The following is a 16,800-nucleotide window of genomic DNA, read 5'->3' on the forward strand; positions in this document are numbered from 1 at the left end:
CTGGGTGGAGGAGGGCAAAGGAGGGAAAATAGGGGACATCTATAATAGTGTCAACAATAAAAATATTTAAAAAATAAAAGAAGTGGAAGCCAAGTAATAAAAAAGTAGAACTAGTTACACTGGGGGTAATTTAGATATTTCCCCATCTTAAGAAAACAATAAACCCTATCAATTGTCCTAGAATCAAATAACATAATTTATCCACACATACATATACACAGACACATATACCTACCTACACATATCATCTATAATAATAAAAGCGTAATATGCTAATTAGACCGGACAGCCGAACGACCTTCCGGAAATCCTTCTGGATGACCTTCCAAACGAAGCCAGGGCTGTGAGGGCTGAGCCCCTTGCACGAATTTTGTGCATCAGGCCTCCAGTATATAGAGGCCTGATGCATGAAATATGTGCACTGGGGGGTTGGGGGGGCGGGCTCAGCCCAGCCTGTGCCCTCTCACAGTCCGGGAGCCCTCGGGGGATATCCGACTTCCGTGGAGGCAGGAGAGGCTCCTGCCACTGCTGCCACTGCCACTGCGCTTGCCAGCTGTGAGCATAACTTCTGGCTGAGTGGCACTCCCCCTGTGGGAGGGCACTGACCAGCAGGGGGCAGTTCCTGCTTTGAGCATCTGCCCTCTGGTGGTACGTGCGTCACAGTGACCAGTGGTTTTGCCGTGTTGATTTGCATATTAGCCTTTTACTATACAGGGTAACACTATAGATTCTTGTAACTACGGATAATGTTCCATTTGCATTTATGTGAGGGATAAAGTTAAATGCCATAGTAACAATAGGCCGCCACTATTTAGAAGCACTCATCCAGCACCTACCTACCTATCACTTAGCCACACAGGGCTCTGTAAACGAGGAGGCCATTTCCTTGTTTATCTGCGAGGGCCCCGCTGGAACTCTCCGGAAATCACTGTCCTCAGTCAGAGCCCAGCACTGCCCACTTCTCTACCCGTTCACCCAAGACTGATTCAGGAGAGGTATCCTTCACCAGATCAAACTAATCACAGGGACAGTCTGTTAACTCTCACTGTGAGCAATCAGGACCTTCCAGTAAAACCATTTCCTGCCTCCTTTTGTTCACCTGGAAAAATATATATTATGTGTGAGGTCATGACATCCTCTGGTACACAAGAAAAAAACATCGAAGGTGGTGAGGCCTCCTCAGCTTCCAGCAAGAATAAAGGAATGGGGAAGAGGAGGTGTAACGTACTTGCTGTCAGATATGCTCACCTCCCAAACCAACACACCTTCTATGTGGGTCTGAGTGTCAGGTACGAGCCCAGCTGTTCAGAGGCCACTGGACTGGGCTGGGGTGATACCATGCCTTTGACATATTGACCAGGCCAGTTTGGATGCCATTCTCTCAAGGGGTACCAACTTCAACACAGCTCTTCCTCTCCCGTCTCCCTGGGAGGTGCCCCTGCTCTGAGTTCCAGTTGTTCCCTTGAGCCTAAATCTATGCCATTAAACAGAAAGTTCTTGTTTGTGCTGCGCGTGGTTGCCACCTCTCGCGGAGCTGCGAGCTTTGAGCACAGTCAAGACTCAGTCCCTGGTTAATGCCAAGATATCCATTTAAGAATTCCTGTGCCCATACCACATGCGAGAGTGAGAGTGAAATAAAGGTGGACACATAAATAGATGCACTCCAGGGAGAGCGTGGGCACAGGACAGCATCTTCCGTGGGGAGGAGCCGCTCCCTCGCTGCCCTGCAGGGGGCCGGGTCTGCCAGGTTTCTGCCCGGAGACCCATGTGTGACTGTGTATTCTTACCCAGAGTGCTGTGCACAGATGCCTGCTCATCCTTTCAAATGCTATTTCCCTTCTCCTTCAACCAGGAAAAAAAGTCTTTAAAACATTTTTTATATGTTTTGATTTTTTTTTAGAGAGAGAGGAAGGGAAATAGAGAGATAGAAACATCAATTGGCTGCCTCCTGCATGCTCCCTACTGGGGACTGAGCCCACAACCAGGGAATCCAACCGTGACCTCTTGGTCTATGGGCCCTCAACCGCTGAGCCACAAAGGCCAGGCAGGGAAAAAAGGCTTAATTGCTGGTAGGTCTTAACACTTGCTAATCTCCTTCCTAATAAGGAGGATAAGCCACAGGCTGCGGACCTCCAGCAAACAGTAGTAGGAGCCAGTGAGGAAGACAGAGCGGGAGGTGAGACTAACCCAGGAGAAAGGGTAAGAGAACCCACTCCAGCAAGCGCCCAGATGATTTTGCACGGCAATAAAATTTCAAAAATAGTTTCGGGGACAAGCATAGGTTGCCAACTTTTGGTTTTGCCAAGTAAGGATCCTGAACTCACGATCGCGTGCTTATTTTCCTCTTTGCCTCGGACTCGGGGAAAGGTCACGTTTGACCACTTGCTTGTGCGTATATGTCCGTTCCCCCCACCCGCACCCTCACCCCAACCTCAGCATTACACTGTAAGCTCAAGCAGCCCACGTCAGAACTCCCTCTGCCCTCCACGCAGGAGGCCCCTTGAAACAGACCGGACTGGATCCAGAATCTGAGAGTTATTACTTATTTCCTCATTTCACTTGAGAACTTTTTGCACTTCCTTATCTTCCTTCAGAGAATTTCTGTGAAACGGCCTTTCTAAGATGACTTAACTACGAAGCCATCTAAAAAAAAAACACACACCGAAAAACAAAACACACATCTAATACACTGGATTCATTTCAACTCTTGATAAGAAAGTAGTATAAATATATATGCTTCTTGTGGAAATGAATTCTAATGAAAGGGTGTATTCGCACTTTCAGCCTCGGGGCCTGACCTACAATGGCCAAGAACGCATGTGCAAAGAATGTGAATGCCTTCTTCTGCAGAAGCAAATGACCAGAGACTTTCCATCCATTCATCTTGACATAACCTATCCACAGCCAGCCAAGACGACTGCTCTGAAGGAAACCAATTTGCAGACCCTGGACCAGAACCAGGACTTGCAGCAACAACTAAGGATTTAGATGAGTTTAGTTTCTGAATTCTTGGGAGACAATGGCCATATCTATTAATGTGTCCTGCACAATGCCCATTTGCCATGTGCAGAAATCTCCCTTATCCCTTCACACCAGCTCTCTGGATCCGGCCTCCTCATCCCTCACAAACAGCTTGCAAAGGGCCTTCTGGACAAACGAAGGAATTCACAGTCACCGTGTTATCTTTCAGGACACAGAGACTGACTCAGAAATGTTTCAGATGAATTCTCAATTAAATAAAAATGGGTTTTAATTTCACTTCCCATTATCGGGCAGGACCATACACTCTTAAGTAAGGACAATTATAGTCATTTTAAGAGCTACTCTAAACAGAGTGTTTTCTATCTGCCAAACACTCTGCCAAGTATTTTATGTGAATTATTTTATTTCGGCCAGGCTGGCATGGCTCAGTGGTTGAGCATCGACCTATGAACCTGGAGATCATGGTTCGATTCCCAGTTGGGGCACATGCCCAGGTTTGGGGCTCCATCCCCAGTAGGGGGCATGTGGGAGGCTGCCAATCAGTGATTCTCTCTCATCATTGATGTTTCTATCTCTTCCTCTCCCTTCCTTGCTGAAATCAATAAAAATATATATTTTTAAAAAGAATTATTTTATTTAATTATCACACTGTCTCTATAAGGTAAACATCATTCTCCCCATTTTACAGATGGGGAAATGGAGGCACAGGCGCTTACCTTATTGCCTAGGAATCCACAGCTCAGAAATCACACCCAAAGTCACTCAGCTAAAAAGAAGAAGGACTGGAACCTGAAAGCAGGGCTTATATTCTCACCCTAATATCCACTGCCTCCCCCCAGGGACCCTGGGCCACTTCAAGAAAACCGGTCCTACCACAGGCCACAGCTCCTATGGTGTGTGCCCTTTGCATCTCTCTCTCTCTCTCTCTCTCTCTCTCCCTCTCTCGCAGGGGCTCTAACTTTGGCCCTGGGGTCTTGACGCCCCCTGCAGCTAACCACCCAAAGTTATTCCATCCAATTAGACAAACCCATTTCTCTCAGGATAGTGGTTGCCATTCCAAAATGGCTCATGATGGACCAAAACTCTGTACTTGTTTTACATAAACCGAGCTCTTCAGAACTCACACGTTTCTTTCATCTGCTTCATTTTGTGAGGACAATGGACTAACGTCATCATGAGAGCTGCTCCCCGATTCTGTTGATGTCTCCCTTTGTCACTTCTGTGGCCCCTCGTCTCCCTGTATGTAGAATACCAACTCTCAGCCTACCACATGAACATAACTGCAGTGACCAAGTGAGATAGTAAAAATACTTGGAGAAAAAACTGATGCCTTCCGCAACGAAGGTGTGAACACCACAGCTTTTCCAAACAGCACAGGTTCCGGCAAATACTGGGCACCGACAAGGCCAAGCTTGGTTGGGTCCAGAAACTCTGTTACATATATGGGGATTTCCACTGAATTCAAACGCTTCCCAGAAACACCTAGAGCCCTTAGCAAAGGTTCTAACCGGGCAGCCAATCGGAAAAACCCCCGTGGGCCTATGAATCAGTCTTCAGGAGACTTTTTTGTTTTGTGTTTAACATTTGGGTCCCATGGATGACTCAAGCATAACTTCCTTGGCGTTGAAGGAACTGGGAACTGAGATGAACTGCCCAGTTTTTAATTGCATTTGGCCTCTGTGTACCCCATGTTGTAAGTTCCCCATTTGTCGGGGCACCGTGAGAATGATGATCTGTCACTGGCTAGTCTGAAAGCCTGGCTGGCGTGGCTCAGTGGTTGAGTGTCGACCTATGAAGCAGTAGGTCAAGGTTGGATTCCCAGTCAGGTCACATGCCCCGGTTGTGGGCTCAATGTTTCTCTCTCCCTCTCTGAAATGAAATATATCTATATCTATCTATCTATCTATCTATATATCTATCTATATCTATCTATATCTATATATATATATCTATATCTATCTATCTATCTATCTATCTATCTATATATATATATATATAGATATACATTTTTTTTACTCAGCTTTGGTATCTGAGAAGTTTAGGATTCCTAAGATAAAGGGTTCTAGCCTTCTAAGAATCTCAAATTCTCTCTTCTTTCTCTCTCTCTCTCTCTCTCTCTCTCTCTCTCTCTCTCTCTCTCTCTCCCCGTGTGTGTGTGTGCGCGCACATGCGGCTTTTAAAATGGCTTAAATAATGAGAGCAGCACAGGAAAACATATGGAATTGTGTTTGTTGACTACTTACATACCCTCTACCCTGTCCAGCTGACTCTGCCTCTGGATGCATCAGACTCCATATTGAACATGGATTCCCCCCGCCCCCGTTTCCTGGAGTCTCTCATTTTCTCCATTGCATTCATTCAGAGGACAAAAAAGACCTCGTAAATGTCATTTCATATTCCAAGCAATTTGCTATAGGCAACTACACCATTACATTGTACAAATAAATTTACATAAATCATTATTAGAATGCTTTATCTTAGCAACATTATTTGGTTCCCAGAGCACAAATTAAATGCATGCTTAAAGCAGAATATTTTAAAGTTATTCCTATATTGTTTATGAGATAGAATTAGAAATTTCCTTTTTCTTTCATAGTGGAATTTTTTTTTTTGTTTTTGTTTTCTTTGTACATTTAGAAACCACATCTATAATTTTCAAGGGAGGGGATGAGTTCTTGAAGCAAGCAATGCAATCGATGAGCCTGCCACATTTGGTTCATTTTCAGAGACTGTTCCCTTTGATTCCATGGGTTTGGTTTTGAACACTGATTAGGAAGGTCAGGAACCAGGGAAATTAATACCAGCTTGTGAGTCGATGGGTTTTTGTTTGATATTATTCTGCAAGCAAAAACTGGTCTTTGGTTGTGGTGCGGCTTTTTTTTTTAAAATAAACAAATTTGTACATAAACTTCCTGAAAACAGAGCCTGGTTTTTCCTAGCTGTTTGTGTTGGGAGGGTGCCTGTTTGGACCAACTGCATAGCACATGGCAAGTCTTCACTGGCTAGAGTTCGACTCCACCCTAGATTTCTAAATGCGGTCTTTTCTCCCTATGCAAAACGCATGCCATTTTAAAGCCAGCTGCGCCGTCAACAGCAGGGGAGTGGGGACGGAAAGGGACTGGCGGGATGTCAGGAGACACACTACAGCCCCGGTCCTGCTCCTTTCCGGTTCTGGAGATGCATGGGGTGATCTGGTATCTTCACTGCTTGTCTGGGTCCTAACAGGCTGAACTCACCGCTCAGGGCTGCAACCTTCCACCAGCTTGTGGTCTGGGAACAGAGTCCCAAGCCTGTGTCAGGAAAGTGTGGGCCCCACGGGGCCAAGGGCTCAACCTCGTGCCTATGAGCACAGCGTCAGGCCTGGAATCAGAACCGAGTGCTGTCCCTTGAGAGCCGTGTGATCATGAACAATTCAACTCTTTCTGCCTCTGTTACCTCATCCTATATAATAAAAGGCTAATATGCAAAGTGTCCCCTCCAGAGTTTGACCAAGAGACCGGTAGTTCGATCGCTTGCTATGACATGCGCTGACCACAAGGGGGCGGTGTGGAACATGGCGGCGACCAGTGGTGGTGGCGGCAGGGTGCTGAGGGAGCGAGGGAAGAAGGAGGCGGGAAGGTGGGGAACCTGATCAGCCCTGATTGCAGGGCAGGCCTAGGGACCCTACCCGTGCAGGAATTTTGTGCACCGGGCCTCTAGTCTGAAAATAAAGAGATTACTCGTACCTACCTCACAAGTTTGGAGATTGAATGAAGCAACGGAGGCAAAAGCTTAGAACAGTGTCTGACGCTTAGAAAAAGCTTAGTAAACAGGAGGTAATAATCTCAAAGGATGACCAGTGGGGTCAAACTGGGGTGATCACATAATCTACAGTCTATACCCAGATGTTTCTGGATGTGAAAGGGAGGACTGTATGATAATTATGTTGGGTTAACTGGCGAATGCTAGGACATTCCCGGGCGTGTGTGACTACCCAGACGCCAGCCCACTGCCATTCAAGATGTGATAAAGAAAGTAAGTAACAATTGTATCTTAAGATATTTTACAACTCATACCTTTCAAAGCGCCTTCATACATCTTATTTGCACCTTTAATAAACTATGTAGCCCAGCCTGTATGGCTCAATGGTTGAGCACTGACCTAGGAACCAGAAGGTCATGGTTCCATTCCCAATGCCTGGGTTGTGGGCTCGATCCCCAGTCAGGAGCGTGCAGGAGGCAGGTGAACAATGATTCTCTCTCATCATTGATGTTTCTATCTCTCCCTCTCCCTTCCTCTCTGAAATAAAAAAATCTTTTTTAATAAAATAAACTATGTGAAAAAAATTATAGGGCTGTGTTCCTGACCCTTTAATAATGACCAAACACGTGGCAAGCATAGAAAAAGTATGGGGTTTCCCCCAGTGACACAGTATTACAGGGACTGTGGGGGCCCCAAGCAATCCTCTGCTCTGCCCTACTTCCCAGCCTCGGGGAAGCGAGACAGGGTCATGTGACTAATTCTGGCCAATGGGCTGTGGATGTAAAGCTGGTTTGGGTCATTTCCAGGCTAAGGCAGTTAAGAATGAGTGTGTGTTCTCAACTTTTCCCCACACACATTGCAGCAGCCAGGAAGCCGTGTTTGAAGATGTAGGTGTCACAAGAGGGAAGAAGCATGGAACCTCAGAACACTGGCTACAGGCAGGCACACTGGTGGCTGCCGATCCAGGCTCTGCCTCCAGGAAGGCCCAAGCTCCGGGGTCAGCGGGACTCAGCTGCAGGAGCACCTGAGCGTGCGGGACAGTGGCCTGTGGCCTGACAGGAAGAGCAGGTGCCTCAGAAGACAACTCTCAGCACTACCTTCAAGACCCAGGCCAGCGAGAGCCGCCACTGCTTTATCCAAGAGCAACCCTGGAAAAGAGCCAGGCGTGGGCAGCATGTACTTGGCCATCTCGGGGCTAATCAGGGCATGTGCTCCCCATCCCTGACTGTGGTCCCTCACGCAGCCCTGAGACTCCCCTGACTTCCGGCTTTCGGAACTCTCTAGATACGCTCTCGGCATCAACTTATAAACACTTGTCCTTGGCTTATGCTCCCTACCTGTCAATTCCACTCCTCAGCCCAGAATAGCACCTTGTGAATCACCAGGTACTGACCTCACACGATCCCTGTTTCATCCCAAGGCCTTTTCAAGCCACACCTGCCAGGCAGAGCTTGGAGGGAAGGGGTGCAGGTGTGTAAGAGAAGAGTCAATAATCAGGTAGACAGGCAGAGGCCGGGTGTGGACAAACCCAAAGAAGCAGAAAAGGCCAGCAAAGTGGCAGCCAAAGCCAGGGCTGGGGTGACAATGACCGCTGTCCCTGAAGGAAGCTGCCAGCCAAGGCCCCACCGTAACAGGGCAGGTGAGAATCAGGGTCCTAGTCCAGGCAGCCAGGGCCCCCGTTACCTGGGCTCACTGCGGGCTCATTCCCATCTTCCCACCCAGGCGCCAAGCTACTCCTCTCCTCGCTTCCTGGCCTAATGATCCACAGTGATAAAGCCCAGCCCACGCCCTCCCTCTTCCATGGATTCTTCCCGTTATTTCAGTTCCAGTCCTAAAAGTCTCTCAATTCCCTGAACCAGAGAGCTACCATCACTGCCCAGCCCCAGCCCCACATGGCAACACCATCTGCCACCCTCTCATGAGTGGGTGGGCCCCACGTCTGTCCCAGGAACACATATTTTAGCCCCATCTGACCCGAGAACACATAACCCATACTCAATAATACTTATGACCTCCATTAAAAGGTATAACATAAGAAAGATTAATTCGAATACTAGTATGTGGTCAGATGAGAAAGAAAATGATTTAGAGGAACTACGGTAGAATCCAGTTTCCACACGAAAAATTCCCAGCGAGGTTCCCTTTGCTTTGTGTGCCTACGAAACGCACCCAAACTTCAAATGAAGATGTGATTCGATGTTTTCATTATCTTAATGCCTAAATTGGATTGACCACATTGCCAGTCTGATCAGCTGCATAAATTGATCATTAAGAAGATTGGGAGGAAGAGGGGCGGATACCAATTGATGGAGACGATCAATTTGGCATCTGCATTTACATATGGAATAGCGTTGGTATTTCATTTATTCAGTGCAGTCGCTGTGAGGTGTAAGCGAGCTGGTGAAGACCGACTGTGGTTACCTGAGTCAGAATGGGTCCAGGAAACCGAGGTCAGCATTGCTCCAGTCACGGGAAGGACAGAGAAGCCTCCATTGTCACCAGAACCGCGGTCTTCTGGGAGATGATGCTTCTAGTGGCTGGTGGAGAGGAGCAGAAGGAAGATGGGGTTAGAGCAGAGGAGGAGAGAGGACCCTCTCAGCCACAATGAATGCCATCTCTGGCCAGGCTCTAAAAGATGCCACACTTCAGTGACAGCGCCGATTGCAACAGCACCTCTTTGTTGCTTGGAAAGTTTATTGAAGCGCCGGGTCTTTCATGATGGAGTGTTCTTGAAACTGCCTCACAGGGCACAAAAGGACCCAGAGATGTGAAAATGCATGCCATAGACACTGTGAGACTATCTTCTGTTACTACAACTGCTATTGAGACATTTGTGAGATCACTTTATTTTACTATGGTTGCCACTGAAACACTTGTGTAGATAAAGGAGAGACCTCAGAGCACCAACAAGCATTGTAGGCCAGTGCTGAACCACGTGGACCGGCCTTCATCCACTGGGTAGGCCAGGTCCACAGGCGCAACCTCAAGGACTCTCTATCCTGCTGCTGTAAAAGAAAATTACTCTGGCTCTACTCCTGGGGGAAAAGGTCCCCTCTAGCTAAAGCTCACTAAATGGGCTGCAAGCTTTTGAGCCACAGTTAACCCATAATCTTGCAAAATAAGAAAGTTGGTACATGGGGTGGATTGCATCATAATTTGATGGAAGGTATTTTTCTTTTTTTTCTTTTTTTGGCCTTCGCCTCAAGGAAGACAGATCAATAGACGGTCTACTAAAAACAGTGGTATTACCCGATGAGGTTAGTGTGAGAATCCTAGGAAATAAATCCACTGAATCAGTGGTTCCCAAATGATAGTCCCTGGAATAGCAGCATGAGCATCCCCGTGAGTTTGTTGGAAATGCAAATTCTCGGCCCCCACCCAAGACCACCTGAATCTGAATATTGGAGGTGGGGCCCAGCGATCTGTTTTAACAAGCCCTTCAAGTGATTCTTATCTTTCATTTATCCACCCATCCAAAGACATCCAATCTGTTGTTGTAAACCAAAATTATCCTACCCTGATGCATGTTACACTTCAATTAAGGGCAAAGTACTGAGCTGGGGATTGGAAGGAAGATGGAAGGGTCACAGACAGAAGATGATGGGATGGCCACCTTGGAGAAATGTATTGTCCACTGTGGGCGATAAGACATGTATGTAGGTAACTCAAATACAGACAGACTGCATTATTTCCTGTAACGAACAGAAGGTTTCAGAGGAGACATTTGTTTCTGGTGGAGGTGAGGAGGGGGGCATATAGGAGAAAGCATCAAGACAATAACAATACTAATGGGCCTTGAGATTTGAACAGAATTTTGACCAGGAGGACCAAGCAATAGCTAAAGCAAAGACCCAGAGAGGAGCAAGCATGAAGTCTATTCAGGGTGCATGGAGTAGCCAGGTCTGGCTGATACTGGAGACACGTGGAAGGTGATCCAAGTGAGACAAAAACACTTTCAAGTACAAACAGGTAAATGCTAGGCGCCTGTGGCATCTGTTGTGTATGTTTAGAAATTGGCATCTAATAAATCAGGGGACTCAAAGGTTTCTGAACCCAGCTTGCTTTTCTGTCCTTTCTGTACTGCATTTTCTAGAAGGGAGCTTAAAGGAGCAACTGTGGAAGGTTTGCCCAGGAGGAAGACACAAAAGAACATTTTAAAGTAGGCACAGGACTCTGGATGTCACTGTAGCCTCAGGCCATTCTGCAAAGGGGCAGAATCTTACCAGACCTAAGAAGCCCCTGAGGACATCTATGGTTTTAGCTTTATAAAACAACTCAAGGGAATAGTGGTGTGCCTTAGTCACAGGGAAAAGTTAAAGGATTGGAGAGGAGAAATGGATGAGGGTAGTCAAAAGGTACAGACTTCCAGTTATAAATAAGTCAAGGGAATGTAATGTACAGCACGATGACAACAATTAATAATATTCTATCGCATATTTGAAAGTTGCTAAGAGGGTAGATCTTAAAAGTTCTCAGCACATACAAAAATGTTGTAACTATGTAAGGTAATGAATGTTAACTAGACTTATTATGATCATCTCGCAATATATACAAATATCAGATCATTATGTCGTACACCAGAAACTAATATATGTCATATGTCAATTATACCTCAATTTAAAAATATTGAAATCATGTTAAAAATGTTAAACCGATACTCAAGATCTCCAACTAGAGAAAAATAATTTTCATGATCCAGAAGGTATGGCTTGCCCAGCCGGCATGACTCAGTGGTTGAGCATTGACCTATGAACCAGGAGGTCATGGTTAAAATCCCATTCAGGGTTTCGGGCTCCATCCCCAGTGTGGGGCATGCAGGAGGCAGCCAATCGATGATTCTATCTCATCATTGATGTTTCTATCCCTCTCTCCCTCTCACTTCCTCTCTGAAATCAATAAAAAAAATTTTTTTTAAAAGAAGGTATGGTATTTGCTTCTAGGAAACTAACATAAATAGAATGCTTTCTTTCCTGATGCTGCCAAATGAATGATGGGATACTGAAAATGTGTGTGATGTCACACAAGGCTCTGATGGAAACGAAGCTGGATTCAGTATTGGTGATATCTGGTCGTTCATCCCAGCTCTGCCATTTGGCCATTGAGTCATTATGGGCAAGGCATTCAACCCCCTAAACCTCAGTGTTTCCTCAATTAAGAAACAGAGGCACTGGCCCTAACCGGTTTGGCTCAGTGGATAGAGCGTCGGCCTGTGGACTGAAGGGTCCCAGGTTCGATTCTGGTCAAGGGCATGTACCTTGGTTGTGGGCACATCCCCAGTGAGGGTGTGCAGGAGGCAGCTGATGGATGTTTCTAACTCTCTATCCCTCTCCCTTCCTCTCTGTAAAAAAATCAATAAAATATATTTTAAAAAAGAAAAGAACAGAGGCACTGGCTTGCCCCAACTTCTTTGAAATTTAAATAAGAAAATACACATGAAGTTGCTGTGAAAATGATAAAGTTGCAATACGGCACAGAAGTATAGAATTATCCTACTCCTTGGGACATTTGGGTACTAATTAACACTTGTTACTGTGTTTGGCCTTTGAAAATATAGAAATAAAATGTTTCTTATGCCCTTGAGACTCCTTTTAAATATTTGCAGATATAGCACTTCTAAGGAGCAAACTTGGCATCAACCAAAGCACTCTCCCATGAAACGCTTCACGGCGATATTTTTACTTGTGATTTTGTTTTTAATTTCATTCCTGACCGCGATGGGGGATCCAGTTATCTTTCAGCCGCGCCTGGGGAGCACAGCTCAGTCTTCAGCAACACAGACATATACGATGGCGATAATTTATCATCTCTGCAGTAGTGTCGTCCCAGATGGACCATTTACTGATTTATTTCCATATGTAACTGGCAGAGAGATTAATCAGGCTTCCAACTTGGAAACCCGAATTGCGCTTTATTTCCTTAACTGGCTAACTCTGGACAAGAGGAAGTACACAATCATACAGAAAACCAAGAGTTCCCCTTCCAAAGCCTGCTGACCTCCAATACCTTTAGACACACACACACACACACACACACACACACACACACAGCTTGTTCCTCCTGTCAACTCAGAGGGCTGGTTCTTTCCTTAGATACTCATGGGCTTCCCACAGGAGCTGAGTCTAGTAGAACTGCGGGCACCATGAGCCCAGAAACGTTAATGCCAATCAGGTCCAGTTGCAGCCACCCTCCCCTCCCCGTGTGCACGCTCAGGCTCATATTTCTGAGACTGAAGAGATCCCTTTGCCATGGCGCTGCACCCAGCTGGCCCCGCTGTGCGGTGCCCGGGCCCTGGAAAGTATGTGCTTTCTTTTTTCCACTCTTTTTAAGGGTCTGAACTTGACTGAATTCAGCAGCTGCCATAACGTCAGCCAGGCGATGGCTAATGACCTGCTAGCATTGCTCCCAGTTCACCCCCACCCCAGGTCAGCTCCCAGTCCACTTTTGTTAATTCTACCCCCATGATAGTACCTTTTAGCAAAGAGTATTAATGGGATTGTTGTCACCGGACAGTGTTTACATACAGAAAGCCAGCCAATCGCAACACAGGGCAGAAAGCACCAGCTGACTGTGACATCTCACGTGGAACCCAAGGCTTCGGGCAGGAAGGCTCAGTACACAGGGCCATGGAGATATTTTTTTTTTAAATCCTCACCCAAGGAGATGTTTTTATTGAATTATTTTTTCTTTATAGACAGAGCTAGGGAGAGAAACACCGATTGACTGCCTCCCACACTGACCGGGAATCAAACCTGAAATGTTTTGTTGTACGGGATGATGCACCAGTGAACCATGTAGAGCTATCACTGGCTCCCCACACACCTGGGTCACTCACCCCCAAGTGGCTTTGGAACAGTCACTTAGTTTGGGTTCACAATTCTCTAATCTGTAGTTTGAGTTTACTCTGTCAGGTTCCTTCTGGCTCTAAAATCTCGTGATACTATGAATATGGGGGGGGGGGGGGATCAGCCATCCCCTTGGTTTCTGTGTTTAGATGATGCAAAACAGCCAGACGTTTGGAAGCCTCTGAAAGTGGCTGAATCGGTCCAGATGCTGGGGGCTGAGACAGACAGAGCCGTGGGAAGCTCAGTACCCAACAGACTCTCCTTCAGCAGAGAGCATGAGCACTGGAAGGTTGCACAGCTTTACAAGTTTTTAAGAACGCGATGCAATACAACAGTTCCGAGTACTGTTCTAGGGATGGCAAAAGCTACAAGGTGCCGAAGTCATGGACCTTTCTCCTTCGTACACTGACATCTCAGTTAAGAAAAGACACAACTGATCTGAATACAGTGAAAGAAGTGCTATCATTGAAGACAAAGAAACTGTGATGGGAACATGGAAGTTGGAAAAATGCTCCTGACGAGGGGGAGAGGGGAAGAGCTGTAAGGTTGTATGGAGGACGTGGAATCTAAGCTGGGTCTTACAAAGCAAAGATGGGGGTGAAAGCGTTCAATGGATACACCAGCGAGAGCAAAGGCCTAGGGCTTCCTGGCCAGCCCAGGACACGGTATCTGGTGCCCTAGGGCCGCCACAGGATGCTCAAGGGGAAGAGGGCTAGTGGGAGGGAAGGCTGGGCTGGAGCCAGTGTGGAAAGCCCTGGACGCCAGCCTGCAGGCTCGCTCATGCCCCGTGCCCCGTGCCCACCGAGAACCATCAGAAGTTCCTGAGCAGTCGAGACTCCAAATGAGCTACACCTCAGGAAGTTGATTCTGGCAATTCCGTTACCATTTAGGACTGGTAATAAGATCTGTCTGTACCTTCATTTTTCTCTTATTCATTCCATGCTGCCACTATTTGGGAATCCCTCACATTTATTTTTTTTCCAAATCAATTTCCTGGCCCTTCAAATGGAAGCAATTGAATTTCCTACGAGCACTGCCAGGATTTAAATTTGAATGACTGATTCGGCCTGGGGCTTGGCATTTAGGTGTATGTGGTTTTTCTATTCTTACAAAAGAGTTAAGTAACACGGCACAGACTGGTGGACTTTTGTTGTGTTTTGTTTTTTTTACACTGGAAAATATTTCTGGGTGGTGAAAAAAAATATACCAACATCCTGACTGTTGGAAGGGCCTGCCTGCTCTAATACTCCCAAACAGACAAACGTTGAAGTAGTCATCCAAAGTAGCTCATTGAAGCCCTGGCCAGGTTGCTCAGTTGGTTAGAGTGTCATCCCCATGTGCCAAGGTTGTGGGTTCGATCCCTGGTTAGGGCACATACAAGAATCAACCAATGAATGCATAAATAAGTGAAACAACAAATGGATGTTTTTTTCTCTCTCATCAATAAATTAAAATTTAAGTAGTTCATTGAAACTTCACTGATTTCCGGTTTCGGAGCCCAAGGTTTCCAGGGCCCCTCCAAGTACTTTAGCAGAATGTGATGTAAACCCTCAAACCAATGGCATTTGGCTCCTCTGCCCTGGGGGGCCACGCACAGGTGGTTTCCTGCAGCTGTCACAGAGAGAAGCTGACCACCACAACACACAGGGCCCGAGCCAGGCAAGCCAGGGCACGGGGGAGCGGTCTGCAAGCCTGTCCTCCCCTGGTCCCCAAAGATGGGCTGGAGCCTCAAAACTCCACAGGGCTGAGTGTGGGAGTAGGCAGGTGAGACTCCGAGAAAGGGGCTGCTCTTTGGTATGAGCCACCATTGAAAAAAATCCCCCTCAGAAGACACAAACTTCACTTCCCATCTCTGGGTGGCTCAGACTACCGACGGGCATAAATGGGAAGCTTCAACATTAGTTTCACTTTGGGTCACCTTATTTAGAAAGGCAAATCGTGTCTATCCACTGGGGCGTCAGATATTCTAGGGTTCAGGTCCCTGATTTATAATGAAAAATCTGTCCCATCCCTCCATATTACCAGGGAATGCGGGAAGCTCCAGACAACACACCCCCTCCCCATGTTCTCTTAAAATCTAATCAAACAGTTAATGTGAGGGACAACATGTAGTAGACGCCGTAGGCAGTTCCCCATGCACACAGAAAACAGTCTCACACACTACAAAAGAGTTGCGTGTCTCAGGTGCCACTTTTTGTAAAAGTCCACCTATGGTCAGAAAACGAATCCTCCTCACAAGAACAGATTAGCTTAAATTACCATGCCATTTTACATTCTCTTCACTGATACATGACTAACAAAACTATAAGGTAAGTGCAGGCTTAAACTGAATAATGGGCATATAAGAATATTTTGACATTAAAAACTCAGTCTAAATTGAACTACAACATACTTGAAAGCTCCCGCAATCATACCATGCACATTGAAATCTATTAACCTAATACCCTGCTATTCAAAAGCCGAGGTCTGGCATGTAAATAAATACCCATTTGAACACTTCTCCTAAATTACTTAACTGTACGATTTGATTGCAAAGTCACCCATTTACAAAGTCTATCATCTTTACTTGGTTGCTCTCAGCACTCAAGTCTTATCAGGTTACAATGTGGCAGCATAACATAAACACAGCGAGACCAGCATATGGTACCAAAAAGTAGCAGCCAATGTCAAAGACAAACCAGGGTCATCCCGGGGAAAGAGAGATATTTACATAAGCATTCCGAAAAGACAATGGAGCCCTAATTCCCCTCTAGCTGCTCACCCAATCAACCTCTCTGCGTCTCACCTGACCATTTCTACAGAAAAGCAATTTCTACAATGATACATTCAAAGACCTTAGTTGCCATAAACTCAGAAGCAAAGATTCTGTTGCACATTAGAATTGCTTTAAGACTCGGCTGTCTTCAACCTGAGCTTTCATTCCTTACCCATTATTAACGCCCCCCACCCCTCTACAAAATGAGCTTCCCTGGCAATATCCTTCTTAAAGATGTCACCGGCCACGGCCGTTTTCTTACCTTTGTAACTCACATTGGTTTCCTTTGATGCTATTTACCCAAGCAAGGGCAATTGCTTGACTGGAATCTTGCAACTTTCAACTTTGTCCCGATTTTGCTGTCGTGGTGAGGAGGGGGGGATGCCAAAGCCCCCCAGTGCATCTCTCAGCTGAATCCGAGCTGTATTTTAAATTCTTTTACACTTACTTAATATAGTGTGTGCTGCCTGTCCACTGATG

The 16,800-nt window shown here is 46.2% G+C and overlaps 1 protein-coding gene across 5 annotated transcripts in view; it reads right to left on the bottom strand.

Moving 5' to 3' along the window:
- FOXN3 (forkhead box N3) overlaps window positions 1-16,800 on the bottom strand; it is a 377,361-nt gene that overhangs the window by 278,626 nt on the left and 81,935 nt on the right. For all 5 annotated transcript variants that reach the window (XM_005871180.2, XM_005871177.2, XM_005871181.2 and 2 more), the window contains exon 2: window positions 9,145-9,260. The gene's annotated coding sequence lies outside the window, so the exon portion shown is untranslated. The remainder of the gene's footprint in view (window positions 1-9,144; window positions 9,261-16,800) is intronic.

The sequence above is a fragment of the Myotis brandtii genome, unplaced genomic scaffold (assembly GCF_000412655.1).
Source record: "Myotis brandtii unplaced genomic scaffold, ASM41265v1 scaffold332, whole genome shotgun sequence".
Lineage (NCBI taxonomy): Eukaryota > Metazoa > Chordata > Mammalia > Chiroptera > Vespertilionidae > Myotis > Myotis brandtii.